The following is a 15,241-nucleotide window of genomic DNA, read 5'->3' as shown; positions in this document are numbered from 1 at the left end:
TTCTATAATTAGTGCTTGTAAGTACTATAGCAGCGTCCCCTCATTTGTTAAAGTGACCCTCATCTCCTGGGTTGCCTGGCATCCCAACTCCTCACAGATCAACATACTCAGGTGTGTGTCTCTAAACACAGCTCAGAGGCCACCACCACAGGAAGCCCTCCCTGAAGCCCCAGACTGAGCCATGAGCTTCCTACAGTTCCCATAGTCAAGGGCTTTCCTCAATTATATCACAGAGTTTAATACCACAACCACATCCTCTTTAATCCTCTTTGTTTGGTCCATACATATTTACTGAGCTCTTATTATGAACCAGACATTGTGCTATGTCCAGGGGATCCATTAATGAAAAACTAAAGTCTTCACATTCTAGAAAGAGGAGAGAGGAAAAAATACAATAAACAAACAGGTAAATAAGCAAGCAAGACAATAGGAAAAATTGCAAAGGAAATAAACAGTGTGTTGTAATAGAATTAATAGTGTAGGTAGAAGGGGGAGTGCTAGCTAGGGAGGTCCTTCTAGAGGAGGTAATGTCAAAGCTATGACACGAAGGAGGAAGAGGAGCCAAACCCCAAGAGGAAGAGCAGCCCAGGCTGAAGAAACAGCTGGTGCAAAGGCCCTGGGGCAGAGAATAACCTGGTGTATTTGAGAGCAGAGAGGCTGGGGCTTAGTGAACAAAGAGGGAGAGATTGGTATGAGAATGTTCAGAGAGAAAAACAGGAGCAAACATATACTGAGTGTGATGGAAGCCCTTGGAGAGTTTTTGACAACTAAATGACATGATGTGATTTAAGTTTTTAAAAGCTCACCCCACCTGCTAGGTGAAGAGTCTTCAAATGGGACAAAAGTGGAGCCGGATGACAAGTTAGGAAACCATGCCAAGCAGGAGGTGGAAGTGATTTGGAAGGGGGAGGTGGCAATAGAGATTGTGAGAAGTGGATGGATTTTGGATATTTTACTAACTTGCTGGGAGACTGAGTATAGATCTTGAGGGAAAGAGAAAATTTTAGGAAAGGCCCTCAGGTTTCTAGCTTGAAGTGAAGGCATTTGCGTATATATGAATATATGCACATATATATATATATGATTTGTTTAAATATGTACAAAATATTTCTAGAAGGCCATACAAGAAATTCCATGGGAAGTGTGATAGATTGCAAAATATGGCCATAAATTCCTCCCAATCCCTGTATGCTTGGCCTTTTGCGATGCGACTTTGCTGCTCCTACCATTAAGAGATGGAATCTGGAGAATTCCCTGGGGGTCCAGTGGTTAGGACTCCACACTTTCACTGCCAAGCATGCGGGTTCAATCCCCCCCGTCAGGGAATTAAGATCTTGCAAGCCGCATGGCGTGGCAAAATAAAAATGAAAAGGGAAGAGATGGAGTGTGTTTTTCCCCACTCTCACAGCTGTCTGGCCAGGTAACTTGCTTTGATCAATAGAATGCACCTGAAGTGATGTCAGAGTTCTGGGTTTAGACCTTAAGAATCCTTGTAGTTTCTATCCTTTCCCCCTTGTTGCCCTGAAACCACCATGTGAAGAAGCCTCCCTGGGGTTGAGAGACAACAAGAAGAAAGAGGCCCAGCAGGCAGACAGCCTGAAGAGCCACACATGTGAGTGAGGCCATCTTATACCTGTAGCCACAGTCCATCTGCCAAGGGACCGAGCCGCATGATTCACCCCAGGTGAGACCCGCAGAAGCACCGCCCAGCTGGGTCCAGCCCAAATTACTGACCCACAGCATCATGAGCAAATAAGTGGTTGTTGCTTTAAGCCCCTAAGTCCTAGGGTGATGTATTGCACAATAACAGATAACTGTTACAGGAGGGAATTGAGTGGCTGAAAAACAGGAACGGGAGAGAGATTTTTCATTCACCCTTTTGTATCGTTAGAATTTTGAACCTTGTGAATACGTTACCTATTTATTCTCAAAAACTTTTATGCCACATTCAGTGCATAAATCACTTATTTTGAACAAAAAGAGTACAATTTTAATTGACCCATCATTACCATTGATATTTTATTAACTTTTCTTGAAGCATAACATACCTACAGAAAAGTACACAAATCATAATTGCCCAGCTTGATGGACTTTCACAAAGTGAACATGCCTGTGTAACTAGCACCCAGATCAAGAAATTACACCAGCCTCCTTCAAGCCCTCTCCTATTTGCTAACCACAAGGAATATTTTTATATATTTAGATATATGTATTTGTAGTTAATGTTTTTTATTTACATATATAGTATTTATTAACAGAAAAATAGTTTATTTTCCTCCCCACTAAATGCATTTAAACAAGCATTTAGAGAATGTTATTTTAAAGGCACATCAAGTTATTTGCCAGGGCAGCCACATATCTCCATCTGGCTATTCTGCTGTTATAGGATAAAAGCATCTTCCTGGTTGTAGCCAAACCCCTGCAGTTGGGAAGATGTACTACTGCCCTCTTGTGGCCATATTTGGTTGCTGCACCCAAGCCGGGCACCCAGATCAGTATAGGACTTTCCAAAGCTTCTAGGCAAGGTGAAGAATTAGAGAAACTGGGCTCCATTCTGGACTGGCATTTTATTTTATTATTTTATTTTATTTTATTTTAATTTTTTAAAAGAAATTTTACTGAGATACAGTTAACATGCAATAAACTGCATTTTTTTCCCCATTTATTTATTTATTTATTTATTTTTTAGTTTTTTTTTTTTTTTTGGGGTACACCAGGTTCAATCAACTGTTTTTATACACATATCCCCGTATTCCCTCCCTTCCTTGATGCCCCCCCCTCGAGTCCCCCCCACCCTCCCTGCCCCAGTCCTCTAAGGCATCTTCCATCCTCGAGTTGGACTCCCTTTGTTATACAACAACTTCCCACTGACTATTTTACAGTTGGTAGTATATATATGTCTGTGCTACTCTCTCGCTTCTTCTCAATAAACTGCATATTTAGAGTGTGCAATTTGGTATTTTTTTTCTTATTAGTAGTGTATATATGGCAATCCCAATCTCCCAATTCATTCCCCCCCAACCGTCCCCGCTTTCCCCACTTGGTGTCCATATGTTTGTTCTCTACATCTGTGCCTCTGTTTCTGTGGACTGGCATTTTAGAGCAACCCTTCTAGCTGACAGTCCCCAGCATGAGTAGCACCTATAAAGGTACTCCAACGGCTAGTAGGTGATTGCCACCAGCAGTGTGTCCTTCATGGGAAGAAGATGGGTTAAGATGGGGAGTAGGAAAGCACAGCTGAAGGTTCCTCCTGAAAGAGCAGCCAGCTGCTAGAGACTGGCCTTGATGTTCTCATAACATAGTATTTGGGAAGACCCTGGGTGGGCCCGTATGGCCGAAGCCCTGAAGTCCCACCTCTCCGGAGCTTCTCCCCACCTCAGGTCCCGTGGGAGAGGTGTGGGAAGTGTCAGTAAAAACCAGGAGGCATGGCCATGGATGCCCTGGCCTTCACAGGCCACAGGCTAGAGACCCACCGGAGTGAACAGGCACTGGGAGGAAGATAGTGGCAAACACATAGAGTATAATGGAAAGTGGTGGGAGGTTTTTGACAAATAAATGATATCATGTAATTAATGTTTTTAAAAGCTAACTCTTGGGAGGTGGAAGGAACTGGTGATTTCTTGAGATGAGACCTGGTAGATGAAGGGCCATGGAAAGTGGACCTGCTCGGGAGGTCTCCATGAATAGATTGTGCTGCTGGAGGCCTGTCTCCCGCCTCTCACACCTGGGACTTTATGCGGCAGCTTAAGGAGCAGGTCTGGTTGAGAGGACAGGGCTAGTTGCAATCACTTGATGTTGACGGTGGTCAATTCTAGTTTATGGCTACTTTACCGTCCCTATTTTACAGTTTCCTCTTGGCTTTGCACTTTGTCACGCAAAGAAGGATTGGGACACACACCACTAGCTCTCCTCAGCAGGGCAGATATAAAATAGGGTATAATAGGAGAAACAAAGAGCAGAGAAGTCGGGCACAAGCAATCCTTGGAACTCTATTTACCCCACTACACTGTGGCCAGAGTCCCAGTAGAAAGGGACTGTTCCAGCCGTGCTGAAATAGAGAAGGAACTTATTTTGCTGTCATGAATCTTTTTCAAAAAGTAACTTTTAAGTAGAGTGGGTCTGGGGAAGGGAACAGCTATGTCTATGTCACACTGGAAGCCCCCCTGTCAAGGAAGCAGACTTGTTCAAAAGGGGGAGCTCCTAGAACCCAGCAGCTGACACCACTGGGCTCATACAGTTATGCTGAGCTGGCTGGCCAGGGGGTGAAATGAGCCTCCATCTAGGGCCATCCAGATTTGTCTCTTTGCAGACTTAAAAAGATATTCCATATCAATTAGGATGTTTGGGGCTGTAATTTAGTCTTCCCAACAGAAAGTGACTTAAGCCATAGAAATTTTATAATCTCGTTTAACAGGAAGTCACCTGAACAGCCCCTGGTTTGATTCAGCTGCTCAACCTGTCACTCAGGACCTTGCTGTCTCTCCCCTCAGCCATCTTTCCTGGCAACATCTTCCTTCAAGGTTGTAAGAAGCCCTGCTGCAGATGCAAGTATCACAGCATTACACAACAATGTACAAAATCCGCCCCCCACCCCCCTTTTCTCTCTCTCTATTCTTCTTTTTTATCAGGAAGGGAAATCTTTCTTAAAATTCTGCTCCCACCTCTCACCAGAAGGCCTCCCCTTTCATCCCACTGGTCAGAAATGGGGCACACAGACTGCATTAAACCAACTGCAGGGGACAGAGACTGGTTTGGACCACTCATGATTCATCCTATCAATGGGGCGAAAGAGAGAAAGCCTGTTGGGAAGTGACCGCCTAAGTCGGCCATTATGTTTTTTGTTCTCGTCTCTGATTGCAAAAGCTGTATATATTCATCGCAGAAAATTTGGGAAATCCAGAGGATAAAGAAGAAAAGAAAATCTCCTAATATTCTACCACCCAGATCCAACCACTGCCTTATCCATTTTGCACATTTTGGATTTTTCCCTCTCCGCACCCCACTCCTCCCAGCCCCCTCCATCCTCATTTTGCACCAGCCCAGAACTCTGCCCACCCACTCTCAGGCACACAAAAGGTTGTTGTAGGCCATGGCCCTAAACTTGTCACTCACTTTTTTTAAAAATTGTTTAAAAAAACAGGGTATGTATAATGGATGTGTGTGGTTTAAAGCAATGGTCCCCAACCTTTTTGGCACCGGGGACTGGTTTTGTGGAAGACACTTTTCCCATGGACAGGGGTTGGGGGGTGATGGTTCAGGCAGTAATGCAAGTGATGGGGAGAGATGGGGAGTGGCAGATGAAGTTTCACTCACTCACCAGCTGGTCACCTCCTGCTGTGCGGCCTGGTTCCTAATAGACCACAGACTGATACTGGTCCATGGCCCAGGAGTTGGGGACCCCTAGTTTAAAGAATAATGATGTAATGAACACTTGTGAACCCACCACTCAGCTTGAAAAGTAAAGCATTACTAATTCCTGAAAGCCCTGATCACATGCCCCCCTTTCCCTTCCTGAGTTCGCTGTTGCTCACTGTATTAGTGGGTTGTTGCCACAAAATGCCACATACTGCCTCAAAATTCAATGAGCGGGCTTCCCTGATGATGCAGAGGTTAAGAATCTGCCTGCCAATGCAGGGGACACAGGTTCGAGCCTTCGTTCGGGAAGATCCCACATGCTGTGGAGCAACTAAGCCCGTGCACCACAACTACCAAGCCTGTGCTCTAGAGCCCACGAGCCACGACTACTGAAGCCCACCTGCCTAGAGCCCATGCTCTGCAACAAGAGAAGCCACCGCAATGAGAAGCCCTTGCACCACAACAAAGAGTAGCCCCCTCTAGCCACAACTAGAGAAAGCCCATGTGCAGCAACAAAGACCCAACGCAGCCATAAATAAATAAATAAATATTTTTAAAAATTCAGTGAGCATTTGTCTCACTCTCATGGTCCACGGGTTAATCTTGGCTGGGCATGGGGGAGACTCTGCTTCAGGTTGTGAATCAGCTGGATTTGGATCCAGTCTGCTCGACATGTCTCATCCTACTTGGATCAGAGTCTACCCGGGGCCTGTTCTTCTTTTGGCAGCTCACTGAAGCGTGAGAGCCACATCCAAAGGCACACATGCATGTAAGGCACTGCTCATGTCATATCAACTGACAGCCCACTGGCCAAAGCAAGTCACGTGGCCAAGTCTAACCTCAACAGGGCGGGGAAGTACAGTCCTTCACAGCAGAGGGAGGTATAATGAACATTTCCTAAACCATAATCCAGACTATCATAAGCATGCCTTTTGTTTTCTTCATGGTTTTACCAAATAGGGATGCATTTCCAAATTATATTATTTTTAATACAATATATGTAATATATATAATATATTTGTATCAGTAGTTTTCTTCTATTTTTGAACTTCGTACAAGTGGATTCAGAATGAATACGTTCTTCCTGAGCTCCTGTTTCCTCCTCACTTGCTCTCTCCCTGTTTTATCAGTCAGGATGCTTGGTTGTGAACACAGACACCAATCCCGGCTCACTTAGAGGAAGGGAATTTGTTGGAAGGGTGTTAAGTAGTTCATAGAATTGATGGGAAAGTTGGAGAACCAGGCTCAGGAAGTAGACAGGGTGCAGATCAGGTAGTGGCCTGAGGCTAGGGATGGAGGAGGAATTCCCTGTAAAGGGGCACAAGGAAACTTTGGGCGGTGATGGAAATATTTTGTGTCTTGATGATGACAGTGGTCACACAGGATACGTGCATTTGTCAAAGTTCATCAAACTGTATATTTTAAATGGGTGCAGTTCATTGTCTGTAAATTATACATTAAGTTGATATTAAAAAAAAAAGGACTTGCTTCATTTAATAATAATTTTAAAAAGTCTGTAGTGGCTAGGGTTTGAGAAAGCAACAGTGGGGTTCTCCCCAGACCAGTGTTATATGATTTGGGGGGATATTTCTGCCTCCATACTTGGTTCCATAGGGCTCTTGTTGATTCTGTGAGATCCCTGATAGCATTTTTTGTTTTTTGAATATAACAGGTTTATTGAGATATGTCTCAGTAAACAATTCAGTGCTTTTCAGTATATTCATAGAGGTAATCAACCACCACCACAATCAATTTTAGAACACTGTCACCACCCCAAAAAGAAAGCCTAGATCCTTTAGCAGGCCCTCATCATTTCCCCCTAGTGCCCTGTATTTGCTTGCTGGAGCTGCCATAACAAAGTATCATAAACTGGGTGGCTTAAAGCACCAGAAATTTATTCTCTCACAGTTCTCCAAAATCAAGGTGCTGGCAGTACCACGTGCTCTCTGCAGGCTCTCGGTGAACATCTGTTTCATGCTTTTCTCTTAGTTTCTCATGTCGGCAACCCTTGGTGTTCCTTGGCTTGTAGGTGCATCACTCCAACTGCTGCCTCCATTGTCACCTGACATACTCCCTGTGTCTTGTGTTTTCACATGGCATTCTCTCTCAGTGTGTCTCTTTGTGTGTCTATTCTCTTCTTCTAAAGACATCAGGCATAATAGATTAAGAACCCACCCCACCCTAGTGTGACCTTATCTTAATTTACATCTTAATTATATCTGCCATGACCCTATTTCCAAATAAGGTCACATTCACAGGTACAGTAAGTCCCCTACATATGACCGAGTTCCATTCTGAGAGTGTGTTCTTAAGTCCAATTTGCTCTTAAGTCCAGCATAGTTAGCCTAGGTACCCAACTAACACAATCAACTATATAGTACTGTGCTGTAATAGGTTTATAATACTTTCCACGCAAATAATACATAAAAAACAAACACAAAAAATAAAGAAAACTTTTTTTTAATAAATTTATTTATTTTATTGGCTGTGTTGGGTCTTTTTTTTGCTATGCGCAGGCTTTCTTTTAGTTGCGGTGAGTGGGGGCTACTCTTCGTTGTGGTGCGTGGGCTTCTCATTGCTGTGGCTTCTCTTGTTGCAGAGCACGGGCTCTAGGTGCGTGGGCTTCAGTAGTTGCAGCACATGGGCTCAATAGTTGTGGCCCATGGGCTCTAAAGCACAGGCTCAATAGTTGTGGCGCACGGTCTTAGTTGCTCTGCGGCACGTGGGATCTTCCTGGAGCAGGGATTGAACCCGTGTCCCGTGCATTGGCAGGCGGATTCTCAACCACTGCGCCACCTAGGAAGCCCAAAGAAAACATTTTTAATCTTACAGTATAGTACCTTGAAAAGTACAGTAGTACAGCACAACAGCTGGCACACAGGGGCATGTTTGCATCTTTGAAAGTTCGCAACTTGAAAGTTTGTATGTAGCGGACTTACTGTACTAGTGGTTAAAACTTTAACATATCTTTGCAGGGGACAATTTGACTACAACCTCTCATCCCTAGGCAACCACTAATCCACTGTCTGTGTTTATGGATTTACCTACTCTGGACATTTCATATTGATCTTGGGTGGCCTCCGTCTGCAGTGACTTGAAGCAGGATGTCAGTTCCCTGACCAGAAATTTAAGCCAGGCCACAGCAGAGCAAGTGCTGAATTCTAACCACTAGACCACAAGGGCCGGTGGCTAGTGACAAGGCCCTGGCTTGTCTGCTTTGGAGAAATGAATTTCAACAAAGAGATGGAAAGTAGTGAAACAAGTAAAGTGTTTATTAGAAGGAAAAAAAAAGTACGTGTGGGTAGACACACACGGGTGGGCTCAGAGAGAGAAAGTCATGCCCTCATGGTAGTTTAAATCACTAATATGGGGCAGTTATTCTGAGTTTCCTCTGGCCAATCATCTTGCTTTGCCTGGCTCTGAGTCCACATTTGGTTTTATTGAGGGTTCTCCCCTGTGCCTGTGCGCATCACTTAGCCAAGAAGGATTTCAGTGCAGAAGCCTATAGGAAAGTTGATACTACCTATTATGGGGTGGTGCCCTTTCCTTTTTTGACCCCTGAAGAGCCTTTCTGCACATGTGTAGTCAGGGAGGTCTCCTTGACCTCAAGAATGAGAAATATGTGGCCTCTTTATCCCTTATCTGAGCAGAACTCAGCTCCTCCTTGCTCCTGACATTATCTTGGAGTATCTGTCCACAGGGGACAGATTGCAGCTGCTCAGCCTGGGGCCCATCTATCTCCTGCCTCAACATAGGTGTTATTATACAGTGTATAGTCTTTTGTAACTAGTTTCTCTCACATAGCATAATGTTTTCAAGGTGCATGTGGTGGCACGTTGTATCAGTATTCCATTACTTTTTTATTCCAAATAACTTCCCATTGTATGGATATATCACATTTTTTTTATTCATTCATTAGTTGATGGGCATTTGGGTTGTTTCCACTCTTTGGCTATTACGAATAGTGCTCTATGAATATTCATGTACACATTTTTGTGTGGACATGTGTTTTAACTTCTCTTGGGTATATAACTAGGAGCGGAATTGTTGGGTCATATGGTAACTCTGTGTTTAGTTTTATGAGGACCTGCCTGATTGTTTTCCAAAGCTGCTACACCATTTTCATTCCTACCAACAATGTGCGGGGTTTCCAGTTTCTCCACATCCTTGCCAACACTTGTTGTCATCTATCTTTTTACGTATTAGCCATCCCAGTGAGTTTAAAGTGGTATCTCGTGGTTTTGACTTGAATTTCTCTAATGACTAATGATGTTGAGCATCTTTTCATGTGCTTATTCCCAAATTTTTAGATAAATTTCTTCTCCTAATGGCCAGAAATTTTTGTCATGTTTTTGTTGCTTATAATTGTGAATCCCAGAAACATTCTTGAATGTCTCCTTGAGAGGTGTCTGCCTTCTGAGTTTGTTGTGGGCCTAAGAAAGGAATTCTCTAAGGGTCCTTTGTGTCCTCACTAAGGTCCCTGAAGATCTCATGGGTACAGAAGGTTCATTCCACAGAGACCCTCCAAATTCATCAAGGCTGTCAGGGATGAGAAGTGGATTCCAAAGTCATTCAATCATTCAGTAAACACTCATTGACTCTCTCTACCTGTCCCCTGTCTGGCTCTGTGCCTAGGGTCCTGCCTTTGAGGAGATTATCATCTACTACAGAAGGCAGATGTGGACAGAGCTGGTCTGTGCTCAGAGTGACCAGTGCTACTGCAGAGGAAAAGGCAAGGGCTCTCTGTCCCTGGGAACAGGAGGCTTCTTAGAGATGGAGACAGCTGAGGTAAGTCCTAGAAGATAGCCAGGTGATAGGGCAAGGAGTGTGACAGTGCTCAAGGAAGGTCTCAGTGAAAGGGACAGATTTGTATTAGCAGTGATATAAGTTCAACTGCTATAGCAGTGATCCTATGGGGCATAAACAGATCATCCTCAATAGCTCAAGGTAAACAGCTCAAGTGGTAGTATAAATGACCTATTTCTTCATAAGAAATTACCCCAAAACCTAGGGGCTTAAGACAATAGATATTTATTGTCTCATGTATTTTCTGTGGTCAAGAATTTGGAAGTGGCTTAACTAGGTGATTCTGGCTCAAGGGTCTCATGAGGTTGCAGTCAAGACATCAGACAGGGCTGCAGCATCTGAAGCTTAATAAGAAGCTTGGTTGTTGCTGGGAGGTCTCAGTTCCTTATAATGTGGATTTGTTCTCATGACATGGCAGCTGGCTTCTGGCAGAGCAAGTTTTCCAAGAAAGAATGAAACAGAAGCCACAATGCTTTTTATTAGTCTCAGAAGTCACACTCTGCAGGGGTGTGAATACCTGGAGGTAAGGAATATTGGAGGTCATCTTGGAGGATGGCTAATGTAATCTGCCTTCTTAACCCCAGTGATTTATTTGTTTATTTACTTATTTTTGGCCACACCGCATAGCTTGTGAGCTCTTAGTTCCCAGCCAGGGATTGAACCGGGGCCTTCGGCAGTGAAACCGCAGAGACCTAACCACTGGACTGCCAGGGAATTCCCCTTAACCCTAGTGATTTATATCTCTCCTACTCTCACCCGCCTCCAACTCCCTCCACAGTCTTATCCCTGTACAGTATCAACATGAAATCCAGAATTTTGTCATTTTAGTCAAGTTCAGATGCAAATGAGGCTCCTTGGGAGTAGTTCCTTAAGTTTTCTCATCAAGTACAGGTCTGCTTTATTCGAACACTAGCAAGAGAGAGACAAGTTATCTGCTCTCTACCCACCCAACATACAACAACGAGAGGCCAAGGAGGACTGCTATGGACCCGTCTACTCAAAAAGGGAGGAAACAGGAGGCACAAAGGTGTCACTGCTCCATAGCAATTCTGAAATCAAGTGGCTCCATGATTCAGACCCAAGCTGAGAATACACTGTGGGTCTCTGAGTCATCTTTTTTTTTTTTTTTTCATGAAAGTTAGCTTGTTTTTGTAGCTAAGTAGTTTTTTCAGCCAATTTCTTCTTCTTCTCCTTCTTCTTCTTCTTTTTCCTAAGCAAAGAACTGTATTAACCTTTGTTTCTAACTTTATTCCCAGGCTTCTTCAGCTTAATTAGCTGCAAAGAATGAATTGTGTATAAGCAAAAATGTAAAAGAGCTGCAGAGTCCAGGGGCTTGGCCTTAAAAATATTAGAGATCTAGATTGTATCAGATCCATAAACAAAATTTTAAAAAGCCATCATAATATAAAATAGCAGCTCCCAGTAACTTCTTCAAGATTTATCTTCTTCAGAAGTTGACTCAATTCAGTTTGCTTCATTCTTGGAAGCCTCATCAAAATTCTCCACAAGATCTGGAACTTCATCATCATCATCCTCTCCAGTAGCAAGTGGTGCTTTTCATCCACAGATTGTTTGGGCAGAGCTTCAGCCAGTCTCCTTACACTGGTCAGACTCTCTGTGCCAAGCTGGTTTAAGATGCTGGGTAGCTGGACTTCCTAGGTGGCACAGTGGTAAAGAATCTGCCTGCCAATGCAAGGGACACAGGTTCGAGCCCTGCCCTGGGAAGATTCCACATGCCATGGAGCAACTAAGCCCGTGTGCCTTAAAAAAAAAAAAAAAAGAAAAAAGAAAATATACTCATTACATAGATGCTGGGTAGCACTTCTGTGAGCTGCTTTGTCTCAGCATGGCCTGTGATGGTGAAAGTGTTTGCTGCCAGAGATGCCTGAACCTTAGGGTTGTTAAACTGGATCACTGTTCCTTGGTTCATGAACATATTTACCTCTTCAATACCAGAGATATTATTTACCCCTAACTTCTTTAAAGAGAACTGAAGTTTTTTGTCGTCTGCTGTGGCTGTTCTATGAACCACCTTCTCCTTTCTGCGAGCAGTTCCTTTCCTACCAATGTGCACTTGTGCTTGCAGTTTGGTGAGCTTCTCCTGGTTCATGGTAGTTTCTTTCATCTTGTTGGAGCAGAAATGGGGCTGTGCGGGGGACTAGGGTTGGTGCTCAGGGGGTCTCGGGCAGACCAGCTGAGATAAGGCGCGCACACGCGGGGACACAAGATGGCAGCTAGAGGCCAGCCAATTTCTTATTTGTACAAGTTTAGGAGTCTGAAGTCTTCTTTTCATTTTGTATCATCTCTGTGCCTTTCAAATGCAAGCATTTGAGTTTGTGGCCCATGGTTTAGACAAAGGTCTTGTATGAAAAAATAAAATCTGCATTCAGGTAACTTTCAGGAGTTCAGTATGACTGAAACATTGGGTATTCCTTGGGTTTCTTTCTGCCAGAATGTCTAAATAATTACAATTATTATTTAGTTATACATCAGCCCTAACACCCAACTGTGAGAGCCTCTAGGACAGGGCCTCTTTCTCAAGAAGAAATGACAAATCCATAAGTATGGTGGGAGAGTTTAACACAACTCTCCCAGTAACTGTTAGAATATGCAAATTTAAAAATCAATAAGGACAAAGAAGATATGAATATGATGTTTTAAAATGTTGACCTAATTGACATATATAGAACACTGGATCTAATAACTATAGAATTCATATTCCTTTCAAGTGTACATGGAATATTTTTTGATATGCTAGGCTATAACATAAATTTAACCAAATTTCAAAGACCTGAAATCACATAGCGTATGCTCCATGAGCACAGTTGGATTATGGTAGTAATTAAAAAGAAAAAGAAAGAAAAAGAAAAGAAAACTAGGAAATCCCAAAATGTTTGGAAATTGAACAGTATACTACCAAATAATCTACGGGTAGAAAAATAAACCACAGTAGAAATTAGGAAATATTTCAAAACTTGTGGAATATAGCTAAAGCCATGCTTAGAGTGAAATTTATGTTTTAAATGCACATATTGGAAAGAAAAAAAAAAGCTGAAAATTAATTATCTAAAATATGTACCTCAAACAGGTAGGAAAAACATCCAGAAATTAAATCCAAATAAAGTAGGAAGTAGGAAGAAAATAATAAAGATGACAGAAGTTAATAAAATAGAAAACAAAAATATAAAAGAATATCAAAAGAACCAAATGTTAATTCTTTGATAAGACTCATAAAACTGATACATTTCTGGCAAGACTGATGAATGTAAAATAGAGGCAACACAACTATCACTTTAGAAATTTTTTTTTTTTTGGCTGCGTTGAGTCTTCGTTGTGGTGTGTGGGCTTCTTCTCATTGCAGTGGCTTCTCCTGTTGTGGCACAGGCTCTAGAATGCAGGCTAAGTAGTTGCAGCACAGGGGTTTAATTGCTATATGGCATATGGGATCTTCCCAGCCCAGGGCTCAAACCCATGTCCCCTGCATTGGCAGGCAGATTCTTAACCACTGCGCCACCAGGGAAGTCCCTCACTTTAGAAATTAAAAAGTGTGCCATCTTTACAGATTCTACATTCATCAAAAAGATAATGAGAGGATATTATGAATAACTATATCCCAACAAACTTGAAAATTCAGACGAAATGGACAAATTCATAGAAAAACACAACCTACTAAAACTGACACAAAAATAGGAAACTGAGTAGTCCTGTTTCTAATAAAGACATTGAATTAAAAAAAGAATCTTCCCACAAAGAAACCTGTAGGTCCAGATATATCCAGAGAAAGGAAAAAGTGTACTTTCTAACATATTTTATATAATCAGCATTACCTAGATACAAAAACCTAACAAGAACATTGTAAGGAAGGAAAATCACAGGTCAGAGATGGAAAAATTCTGAACAAAATATCAGCAAACTAAACCAAGATCTATAAATAATATTACACAACAAAGTTTTGTTTATTCCAGGAATAAAAGCTTGGTTTGACATTTGAAAATTAATCAATATAATTCACATTAACAGAATAAAATTAAAAAACAACCCATAGGATCATCTGAAGAGATGTTGAAAAATAACATTTGATAAAAGTCACCAGACATTTAAGATAAAATCCTTTTCAAACTAAGAATGGAAAGGAACTTCCTTTATCAGATAAAGGGTAAGCATAAAAAACCTACAGCAAACATGCTTTCTAGGGAAATATAAAAATCTTTCCCCTGAGATTGCCATATATACATTACTAATAAGAAAAAAATACCAACTTGTACACTCTTAAAGAAAAAAAAAATCTTTCCCCCTAAGATGGAGATGAGAACAGAGGGCCCGCTATCACCACTTCTATTTAACATTGTACTAGAGGTTCTCCCAATGAAATAACAAGAAAATGTATAGGATTAGAAAAAGAAGATAACACTGTCATTATTTGAGGGGTTGGCCTGATTCCTCTGCCAGGGCCTGGCACAGAGTAGGTGTTTAGTGAATAACAGCTGATTGGACAGATGGAGCAATGGATGGACCAAGAGAATGTTAAAGTGTGGGGCCCCAAGACAGGTGCCTTCACTATATAGACACTGGCCATAACACAATCAACAGAAAAAATAAAACAACGGTAGAATCCCAGACAGTGAGATTTTTTTATTGATGAAATTTGATGAAGAATCACAGAAATCTTGAAAAAGTTGATGAAAGAATCACAGAAATCTTGATAAAACAGAAAAAATAAAACAACAGTGAAATCCCATATGATGAGATTTTTTATTGATGAAAAGTTGATGGAAGAATCATGAAAATCTTGATAAAACCAGTCAAGGCCTGTCTCCATTTCTGTTTTCTCTCTAGGAGCTTCAGCAGAGAGGTCAGGAATTTGGCCCCCTGTTTTGATCCTAAGGATGTTTTTGTCTTGTGTTTATGAATACAGATTTTAGATAGAATTATATCAAATTGATTATTTTTGTCTGAGACAATATTTCCCAGAACAAATGCCATTAGGTCAGTTCAATACCTTTGATTTTTCTACACAGCCTGTTAAATCTATTTCCAACCTATCCATTTTCACTTAAATTGAGCTACAATTATCTTCCTC

At 41.9% G+C, this 15,241-nt stretch overlaps 1 pseudogene; it reads right to left on the bottom strand.

Moving 5' to 3' along the window:
* Window positions 1-11,564: 11,564 nt before the first annotated feature.
* Window positions 11,565-12,286, bottom strand: LOC130861623 (transcription factor BTF3-like; annotated as a pseudogene).
* Between the last annotated feature and the right edge of the window lie 2,955 nt (window positions 12,287-15,241).

This window comes from Hippopotamus amphibius, chromosome 9, assembly GCF_030028045.1.
Source record: "Hippopotamus amphibius kiboko isolate mHipAmp2 chromosome 9, mHipAmp2.hap2, whole genome shotgun sequence".
Taxonomy (NCBI): Eukaryota; Metazoa; Chordata; class Mammalia; order Artiodactyla; family Hippopotamidae; genus Hippopotamus; species Hippopotamus amphibius.
Note: the sequence above shows the minus strand (reverse complement) of the source record. Positions and strands in the feature narration are given on the sequence as shown.